Raw genomic sequence first — 11187 nt, 5'->3', positions numbered from 1 at the left:
GGTCTCAGGGGACAGATGAGAACGTGCAGCCTCATCACACTCTGGCCTGTTTTCCACTTCCGTACCCTGAGCCAAGGTAGATGCTATAGTAACCACACAGATGCAGTGACAAAGGCAGCTCTCGACACAGCCGAGGGGGCATTTCAGACCCCAGAGCCTGCAGGGCCCCAGGGGGACTCAGAGAAAGAAACTAGGACCTTGAGGGCCTGAGGGAGGGGTGTCTTGGAAGAGAAGGAGGAGAGGAGGGAGAGAGGAAGGGAGGTTGGGTTTTGAGCCCCCACTCCCCACCAGATCCTATAATGGGCAATCCATACACTGTCTTATGTAATCCTCACAAGAGTCCTAGGAACTTCTGTTAATGTCCCCATTTTTCAGATGAGAAAACTGAGTGCCTGAGGTGACATGGCATGCCCACGTCTCTAGCTGTTCGGTGGTAAAGCCAGGATTCCCACCCAGGCCTATCCAACTCCAAAGCACATGACTTTCCTTGTGCCTCAATCAACAAAGACATGAAATAACCAACCATTACAGGCTCCATCCAGCACAGAGTACAGGGCTCAGGGCCATGGGCGTACATTGCAGGAAGAACTCTGGACTGAAAGTGGAGAAACTGAGGCTTAAACCATGGTGTTGCACTTCCTAGATGCATGGCCTTGGGCATCTCTCAGCCTCAATTTCTTATCTGTACAATGGGAGGGACGACCCCATCTGTGAGGTGGTGTGAGGGTTAAAATGAGACCTGTGTGATGGCATACAGTGGGCCAACAACAAACGTGAGCTGAGGTAGGATCGAGGCTGTGCTGGACTCTGAGCTTTCTGCTGTGACCCCTTCCTCACCTGGGGATTTCCTGACTCCTGACTCCTGGCTGTTTTGTGCATCCAGCCATCCATCCTTCCATCCCTCTATCCAACCCTCCATCCATCCCTTCATCCATCCATCTATCCATCTATCCATCCATCCATCCATCCTTCCATCCATCCCTCCATCCATCCCTTTATTGATCCATCCATCCATCTATCCATCCATCCATCCTCCTATCCATCCATCCCTCCATCCACCTATCCATCCACCCCTCCATCCACATATCCATCCATCCATCCATTCCTTTATTTATCCATCCATCCATCCTCTTGTTGATTTCTTCAGCGCTAACCTAGAACTACTCAGCCCTGGAGGGGGACACCAGGACCAACAAGACACTGTCACTGACATCCAAAGGCCCTTTCAGCCTAGTGAGCGCAGCAACAGGGGTTCAGGCCTGAACAGAGATCTGAGGAACTTGGTGGTCCCTCCATCCATCAACCACTCTCTTTCCCTTGTGGTGGAGTCCTGGGGGAAACACAGGGAGGGTACCAACCTGAAGAGGAAGTCAGGAAGGGCTGCAAGAGAGAGTGGCTAAGTTCATCTCCAGCCTCAACAGAGCAGGAAGGGCATTCCAGGCACAGCACGTACAAAGGAACAGAGGTGCAGAAGAACCTGGCTGATCTGAGGAAGGGCAGGCAGCTCAGCACAGCTGGACCCAGGTGCAGCATGTAGGTAGCGGGGAGGGTGTGGAGAGAGCAGACAGGACACAGCCTGAAAGGAAGCAGGGTCAGGCTGGGAAACCTTGAGTTCCAGGCCAAAGAGGTTAAACTTGATCCAACAGAAAATTAGGAGCCACGGACAGTACTTGAGCTGGGGCATGACAGGATAGAATTCACATATTTGAGAGCACTCTCTGGCAGCAGTGAGCAGGAAGAGTTTCAGGGGAAACAGGAGCGAGGGGGCCAGCTGGGAAGCTGGTCCACCTCCTAGGCCCAGCACTTTAGGGTGGTCTTCTCAGGGCAGGTTTCCTGGCACCCCTCCACTTGCACATACAGGGACACCCAGAGAATTCAATAGCTCAGACTCAAGCATCAGGTGGGGGCCTGGCTGGGCGATGGCCTAGGGTCAGTCCAACTGGAGCTCAGCCCATGACCCAACACAAAAGTGCACACCGCACATCCCCCACAATGGCCCAAGGGATTCCTGGAGTCACTCCTGGGCTGCCATCAGCCCCCAAGGCCTCATCACCAGGACATGTGGTCTGCCTCCCACTTGGCAGGTCCCCAAGGGGATGATTCAGCCTCTCTCCTTCTCCCTAGTTTCTCTCCCCATCTCCTGTCTTTCTCAGCTGGTGACACGGCTTCCTGGTGCCCAGAGAAAATCCAAGCCTCAAAATAAGAACTTGCTAGATTTCCTGAAGACAAATATCCAAACTCCTGGCACTCACAAGGCCCTCCCCTTCCTCCTCCTGAAGATGGAGACTGTCCCCTCCTGTGGTCTGGGGCCCCAGCCTGCTCCGATCGGCCCCGCCTACCCACTGCCTGGATCTCTCTGGGGTGGTGGGGACATGTTTAATCTCTTTACCTGTCTATACTCATCCCTGTCTCTATGCTCCATCTCTTCAGCACTGAATCATATTCAAGTCTATCATCCCACAACAAATCTGAACCTGACGTCTCCCCTGAGCTGTCACCCTCTCACTCTCTCACTTTCCCTTCACTGCCCAGCTTCCTGAACCAGCCATCCTTCCTGGGTGATCTCCACACACACTCTGCCCACCTCAGTCCCCATGCTGTCCCCAAGACGCTGCTCTTGTAAGGCCACACTCACCTCCTGGAAGGACAAGGCAGTGGGCACCCTTGGCCCATGCTTAGCCCCTGGGAAACACTCAGCCCATGCCTGCTTCTCCTCCTCCTCTCTCCTCTTGGTCCCTGGGATCCCGTCCTCATTTTCCTCTTATGCCCCTGGCCACTGCTCGGGCTCCCTTGCTGGCCCCTCTTGCTGGCCCTGAAGTGTAGGGGTCCTGGGGCTCTGTTCCAGGCCCTCTCCCCTGACCTTCCTCTCAACTCCTCCTCCTGGGGGCTCATCACTCCCTGCAACTTCAGTCATCTACATATTTGCCAATGACCCCAGATCTTCACCTGCAGCTCAGGACCTGCTTCTCTTGCCCCCTGGACACCCATGGGGCATCCACCAATGCAGCCACATCTAGCATCTCACCCAACCCCAAGCCTGCTTCTCTATATGAGGACTTTAGTGAGGGTCCCCCAGGCAGCCCAAGTCAGAAACCTGGGAGCCCCCCTCCACTTTCCCATCACTCATCACTGAGGCTAAGACTGAAACCCCCAAATATCTCAAAACTGCCCATTTCTCCTAGCCCTGCAGCCACTATCTTAGTCAGAGCCCCATGTCCTCCAGCCTGCATTGCAGCCTCTATGTCCTGACTGACTCCTTCCCATGTCTCAGTCCTCTCCTCACCCACATGGTGGCCAGAGGGACCTTCAGACCCAAATCTGCTCATATGCCTCCCCACTCATACCCTACATGCAACTGTCACGCTTAGGATGTCAACTCCCCACTCCACCCCGATTCTACCCTAATCCAAGTAGCCGTATTATCTGCAGGCCCATCTCACCACCCATTGGCACCTCCCAGATAAGACTAAGCCTCCACTTAGACAGCCCCCTGACACCCCCTTCACTTGGGGCATCTTAGCCAGCACTGGCAAGACCAGGAAGAGTTCCCTTCACCCATGAACTCCTCCTGGTCTTGCAGGTTCTGGCTCCGATGCCCCTTCCTCCAGGTAGGTTTCCCTGATTTTTGGCAGAGGTTCCCACAGCAGCCTGTGCTCCCCTCCACAGCCATCCTTACACCTCATGGTGACATGTGCTAAACACCAGTTTCTCTGCTCAACTAAAGCACCATGCTGGCAAAAACTGGGTGTCTTGTCCAGCTCCATCATAGCAGCACATAGTAGATGTTTAGCTGCCATTTAGTGGATGCATGGATGGATGGATGGATGGATGGATGGATGGATGGATGGATGGATGATGGATAAATGGGTGGATGGATGGATGGATAGATGGATGGATGGATGATGGATGATGTATAGATGGATGGATGATGGATAGATGGATAGTGAGTGGATGGATGGATAGATGATTAATAAATGGATGGATGAATGATGAATAGATGGATGGATGAACTGATGGTGGATGATGGATGACAGATGGATGATGGATGGTGGATAGATGGGTGGATGATGAATGATGGATAGATGGATAGATGATGGATGATGGATGGATGAATTGATGGAAGGATAATGGATGATAGATGGATTTGGATGGGTGGGTGGATGAATGTGACTTACCAAATGTTCTATTAATATTTGTTGATTTAAATTCACATTTCAGTGCTACTTAGCTCCCATGTTGTGAGTGGACGTGTTGGACAGCTTCAGGGTATCTAAGAACCTCATAAATAATGATGATTAGCATGGGTAGGATGAAATTTTGGCTTAATTGTCAGACTACATATCTGACAATAAGAGCAGGGTCAGACCCCCAGAGATTACACCAAACCTGTCCCCACCGGATGGACCAACAGATCTTTCCCCCATGGAGGACAAAATCTCAGAGGATAAAGCCCTACTACATTCCAGGGACTTGACCTGCCTCTCTTTGGTGCTCCTCACAGTCACCCCCATGAAGTCAGCCTTGTGGTGTCAACCTACAATCAAGGATATGGTGGCTCCAAGAAGCTGTGTCACCGCTGGGTGACACACCAAAGCCTGCCTGGCCCAGGGCAATGAAGTTTGAGGAGGAGTCCCCTAGTGGGGATGGCCCTCATGGAGCTCTGCTGAGGATTGGGGTGGCAAGCATTTGGCCCCTTCCCCTCTAAAAGCCATCAGTCACCTCACCCAGAATAAAGCCCCTGAATAACAGTGGTGACGATGCCGATAATAATCATAGTGATAACACCAACCTCTGCTTCCCTGGCTGGGCTGACCCTGTGCCAAGCTCCTGCCAGCAAGCCACCCTCCTCATCTCATCAACCCTCGCCACAACCTTGTGAGCTGTTACTGCTCACCCCACATCACAGATGAGGAAACTGAGGCTCACAGAGATGCAGCGACCTGCCCAAGGCCCCCCAGCCCCAGGCAGAGCCAGGCTGGCCCTGGGTGTCTGACTCTGGGCCTCAGAGGCCTCGTCCACATCCCTCACACTTGAGCAGCTTCTCTGACACTTTCATGCTTTTTGCTGTCCCCTCCCCCTGCACAATGTTGACTCAATCATCCCTTTAATCTGACTTGAAATAGGCCGTCTGTTTTCCATTTGTCTCGCCCTGAGCAACAATATCCATGAAATCAAGGCTTCAATGCATTAATTGCTTATGGGTTTTTTCCTGATACTATTAAAATACATACATGACTGGGAAACTATGAAATATCAAATGTTTGTGCACCCACAACCCATGGTCACCTCATATTCCTGTGAGTACACCCCAATCCCTGGGTGGCTGTGACTGCTGTTGGAGAGGTGGCAGGACCGGGGAGGAGGCAGCATCCCAAGTGGACGTGGCCCATCCTCTCCCAGCCCAGCCCAGCCCAGCCCAACCCAGGCCAGCCCAGGGCAGGGCCGGTTCTTCTCCATCCTGGAAAGGCCCCACCCATGCCTGCTGCTCCCAGGATGGGCCTGGGCAAAGGAAACTCTGTGGCAGCTGGAGGTGGCTCAGCTGACCCTAGGCCCTGTGAGGGAAGGTCCATTGCTGGGGGGATGGGGGGGGATGGAGGGCATCTCCTCCTCCTCTCTCCTCTTGGTCCCTGGGACCCTGTCCTCATTTTCCCCTTATGCCCCTGGCCACTCCTCGGGCTCCCTTGCTGGTCCCTCTTGCTGTCCCTGAAGTGTAGGGGTCCTGGGGCTCTGTTCCAGGCCCTCTCCCCTGACCTTCCTCTCAACTCCTCCCCCCGGGGGCTCATCACTCCCTGCAGCTTCAGTCATCTACATATTTGCCAATGACCCCAAACCTTTACCTGCAGCTCAGGACCTGCCTGTCCTGCCCCCTGGACACCCACAGGGCATCCACCAATGCCTGGAAAGGCCCCACCCACGCCTGCTGCTCCCAGGCTGGGCCTGGGCAAAGGAAACTCTGTGGCAGCTGGAGGGGGCTCCGCTGACCATGAGCCCTGTGAGGGAAGGCCCATTGTGGGGGGGATGGAGGGCTGTGATGGACCCAAGGGCCCCTGAGAATGGGATGCACATTGGGGTGCTCATCACATGCACTCCCCAATACTCCTAACTCCTGGAAAAAGCCCCAGGCATGGGACAGAATTCTCGCTTTGCACCACTCACAGGACAGTGGCTGAAACAGGCGAAGGAATTCTGCCAGGAACGAAGTCAGGAGACTGCAAGGGAAAATCTGATACCAAGAAGAGGGGAAAATCCTTCTCGAATTGTGGCGACCTGCCCAAGCAGCAGCTGCACCAGCCGTGGGAGGAGGAAGATGGAAGGCAGACAGGCCTCGAGGTGGTAGTGGAGGCTGCCGGGCTGGGCAAGGGGTCTGTTCCAGCCTGTTCTGTAGCTGGGACTTGGCCACACTGCAGCAGGTCCACAGATGAAGCCAGCAGGGGCAAGACCCCAACCCATGAACCAGAGGTGCCCCAAAGAGCACCTGGGGCAACAAAGGGATTTCCCCATGGAGGAAGGAAGACCCAGGGACCATGTGGGGTGGACAAGCCTGGGTCCCAGTGCCAAGGCCGACCTGCTGCTGCAGGTTCCTCTGTCTTCTCAGCCTTGCTTTCCCCCACTGTGAACCTGGGGTAGTCCTGAAACCAGCCCAATTGTCTGTTAGAACTGACATTTTTGGTTTCTTTTGAATAGACATAGAATTGACCCTCCCAGTCTTAAAACTTGAGAATGTTACAATTGTCTTATCTAAGTTCCATTCTCAGCAAACCAACCATCAGAGCCCCAGATAGTATCAAGGAGCTGAAACACACGGATCACTGCATCAGGACAATGAGATGCCAGACTCCTCACAGTGATGGCCTCACTGATCACCCGCTTCCTATTGAGCAGTTTTTCTTCCATACACCTCCCTAATTCTTATTCTCCTGCATGTGGATACATTTCTTCCCTGCTATAGAAACCCCCGATTTTAGTTGGTCGGAGACAGATTTGAGACTAAGCTCCCATCTCCCATCTCCTTGGCTACAGCACCCAATTAAAGGCTTCTTCCCCAACAGTACTTGTTGTCTCAGTGATTGACTTTCTGTGCAGTGAGCGGCAGGACCTAGACCACAGGCGTTTCAGTTACAGCCTTACCTCCCACAAGAGGTGTGAGGAATAAAGGAAGTTAGCCTTTTCTTGGAACAATGCTTGGCTCATCACAAGCACTAATATATGTTGGCTGTTTATAAATTTATATTTACTAATTACTAGTTAGGAAATATAATACATGCCACAAGTATACTATTATAAATAACACACCTTTTTTTTTTTTTTTTTTTTTTTTGAGTTGGAGTCTCTCTCTGTCACCCAGGCTGGAGTACAGTGGCGTGATCTCGGCTCACTGCAACCTCCGCCTCCCAGGTTCAAGTGATTCTCCTGCCAGTTTATTTATTTATTCTATAATATATAAGTATTATACATAAGTATATATACTTTATAAGTCACCACTTATAAATTATTTACTATTACTACCACGGAAGGGCTGTGGGAAGCAAGGAGAGCAAGTTCATGCTTTCCCTCATTCACTCACTATGTATCTTTATCAAGCCCCCAGGGAGCAAAGCTGCCTCAATCTGAGGAATGGCTGAGTGCGACTCAGCGAACACTGGCTGGCGGAGTTCCCACAGTGGGTGCTGGAGTGTCAGCTCAGTCCACATGGACAAAATGCCTTCTGAGTGCCTGACACAGCCAGCTGTGTCATCAGTGGAACAGAGCTCAGAGAGGGGCAGGGACTTCCCGAGCTCACTCAGGGCCTGAGTTTGGAGTCACATGTCACACCCAGGTCTGGGCACAGTTCCCTGGAGACTCCTTAGATCAGGGTGCCTGGGACTCTGCATTTGAAAGCCTCCTTAGGACAGCAGTCTGCACTGGGGAAACACAGAGGGAACTCTAGTTTCTGAGAAGAATCGGTGAGGGGAACTTCAACCTTCCCGGAGTCTCTGAAAATCAGGCACCCAGCTTGGAGCCAGGAGCTTGGCCCAGCCCCATGGATGGCCCGGCTTGCTGGCCACACGGTGATAATCAGGACCCATGCCCTGTGCTGAATAAGCCCCTCTGCTCCCTGAGTGCCCCCACCCCACCCCAGCTGCTCTCCCGTCCCTGGTCTGGGCACTGGCACATGCCCCCCGCCACCCACCTTCACATCACTCTCTAGACACTCCCTGGACCATCCCCCTGACTCCGCCTGACAGCAGACTCCCCGTCACGCTCACAGGACAGGGCAGCTGCTTGCACCTCACAAGGAAGGGGAAGGACAGAGAGAAGCCACGTGAGACACCCCACACCCTGGAGGGGCGATGGGAAGGGAGACGCTTTGACCTGGTGTAGGTTTTCCATGAGGAGGAAAGACAGCTCGGAATTTGGAGGAGAGGCTGCCTCCTCCTTGAAGCCTTGGTGTGAACCTGTGATCTGAGCCTCTAGCCTGGGCCCAGACCCTGCGCTGCTGTAGCCACAAAGGTGCAGCTTCATCTTGAACAGCGAGGGCGCCCAACCCGTGTTCTGCGCTTTGCACACATCCCCTCAGTTCACAGTCTCCCTCAGTGAAAGGAGAATCATTCTCCCCATCTCCCAGGGGAGCAAAGTGAGCCCCAGAGCTGTAGTCACATGACCACAGCCATAGGGCACGCCAAGGACAGAGCCCATTCACGACAGGGCTTTGGATGGCAGAGTCTGTGGTCCCTCCAAGGTGCCTGTGTTGGGCTCCCTTCGACACCTCTGTTTGGTGTCTCTAGTATCCCCCTCCCCCACCAGGCTGCAGCTATTTTTGGCTTGAAGACACTTATATTCTGATTTGGGGACAAAGGACAATTTGTCCATAGGAACGAGGGAGGGTAGGGCACAGGAAGATGCCTCCTTGGGGTGCTCCTGCCTGGCCCCCACTACACCCCAACGCTCAGATCTGAGCTGCCACCCCCCGCTCCAGCAAATCCTCTGGACATGCCCCTCCAGGGCATCTCAGAGTGAGAGATGGGATAGCAAGACCGGCTGCAGTTGGGGAGGATACAACCTTCCCCATGAGAGAAGTCACCGCCCCCTCAGGAGCCTTTGGGAGGGAGTTTGGGAAGGAGGGGATTAAAGAGATTAAGTGCGACAGGTGCCACAGTGACAGGGACTAGTCCAGCTCACAGCGACGAAGCCGGAGCCCCATCCCCCAGCAGGGCCTGGTCACCCCATTCCTGGGCCAATGGTGCCATCCTGTGGCCTGATTTCTCCCTAGCAGCCTCAAAGCCAGCCATTCTGGCCCCATTCAAACCACATAATTCCACTGCAGTCATCATTTCACTACGTGTATCAAAACTTCCCGCTGTACACCTTCACTATAGACAAGACAAAATAAAGACAGAATAAATAAATTTTAAAAAAATTTCAGTCCATAATTCCAAGGTCCAAGGCAGTCCCTGAGATGATTTTGCCCCTCGTCAGGAGTCCATTTCACAGATGGGCAAACAGGCTCAGAAAGCATCAGCCAAGATGCAGTAAAGGGTGGAAAGGGACAGCAGGAACTTCGGAGTCCAACAGGCTCAGCTTCAAATCCCAGCTCCACTATGCCATGACTCCGATGAGTCTCTTCCTGTCTCCAAGCCTGTGTGTCTTCTGTAAAACGGGGCTGATAACCATACTGGCTTCACCTCGTGCTTGTGAACTGTCAAGTAGCATGCAAGTCTTTGCCATAATGATTGTGTAGGAATGTCCACCTGTCTGACTCCAGGCCCCACCTGGCACCGTGCACAAGTTCAGAATCAAGTCTGAAACCACAGGCCTGGACCATGTTCACATTGGGCTCCTCCAGGGCAAAGGCCAGGGCACCCCCCACCCCCACCCCCTGCCAAATAAAGCTTCATTGTATGTTCCTCAGCACTTCTGTGTCTGTGATGCTCCCATACTTCCTTTGCCCCTTCCTTCGTAGTCAGGCTCCTGTGAGAAAGTAGGGCCATGATTGCAGAAACAGACAGCCTGCTCATTGCTGGGGCCCTGGGGCCTGAGCCAGTGCCTGACACAGAGCAGGTGCTCAGCAAATCACTGTTGGGTGAGTAAATCAATGAATGATTTACTTTTGGTCCCCCCTCTCACGTGCAATTACACCACTATTCCTTTTTAACATCATATTCACTTGTCAATGCATGGCTGTATTAGGTCAGCTCAGTTAGCACTGTGGCTGACAGCACCTGACTCAGGAGTCTGTGAGATCCATTTAGTCCCAGTTCCATCGCTCACTAGATGGGGCACACTGACGTGCTACTGAAACCCTCCATGCTTCGGTTTCCTCATCTGTCAAATGGAATGATAAATAGTAAATTCTTCATAGGATCACAGTGAGAAGTCATCAAATCGAGGTCTAGTCTATGAAAAGTGCCTGGCACATAGTAGGTGCTCAATAAACACTGGCCTTTATTACTGGTAGCTGCATTTGGCCTTGACATCTCCAACTCTTTCCAGCATCTTCCCCTGTTTGTGTCTTGCCCTGTCCCTTGACCTCTAGCCCTTCCCCCATCGTAATCACAGAGCAGGGGGAGCTCACTGCAGAAGACGGGGTTCAGCCTCTGAAGCCCAACAATCCTTGGTTCAAATCCTGTTTGAGCAGCTTCTTGCTGTGCAGTTTTGGACAATCTGTCTGACCTCTCCGAACTTGTTACTCTTCAGTGAGCAAGAACAGCAATGTGCACCCAGTGCAATATTTGCCATCAATAAAGGAAGGCTGTCGTTTTATTACTATCATTGCTCAGGTGTTCCGGTCCCATCTGTTATGTTAAATAGACCAGAAGCCTCTTGAGATCGGGGACAGTATCTAGTTGATCACTGTCTCCCTGTCGTCAGCACCTGGCTCATGCCCTGCACACAGCAGTTTCTCAGGAAGCATTTGGAGAATTAAAAAACCACCCAAGGCTTCTCAATCTGACTTCCATGGCAATGCCTGGGACTCCTGGAGCACCAATGGGTGAGCAAGACCCAAGTGGAGAGATATCTACACCCCCTTACCCTGGTCCTCACCATGTTTCGCAGCCTAGAAAGTGCCACCCTTTCAGGACCTCCAGCCCTGGAAGTTCTATCTTGCACAAGTGACTTCAGTTCTCTGTGCCTGTCTCTCCATCTCCACAATGGAAGTACTGATGGCAACCTCATATAGTTCTACATTTCTAGAACGCAACCTCTGTG

The sequence above is a fragment of the Pongo abelii genome, chromosome 1 (genome assembly GCF_028885655.2).
Source record: "Pongo abelii isolate AG06213 chromosome 1, NHGRI_mPonAbe1-v2.0_pri, whole genome shotgun sequence".
NCBI classification, from domain to species: domain Eukaryota; kingdom Metazoa; phylum Chordata; class Mammalia; order Primates; family Hominidae; genus Pongo; species Pongo abelii.
The sequence above is the reverse complement of the archived record's forward strand: the minus strand, read 5'-3'. Positions refer to the sequence as shown.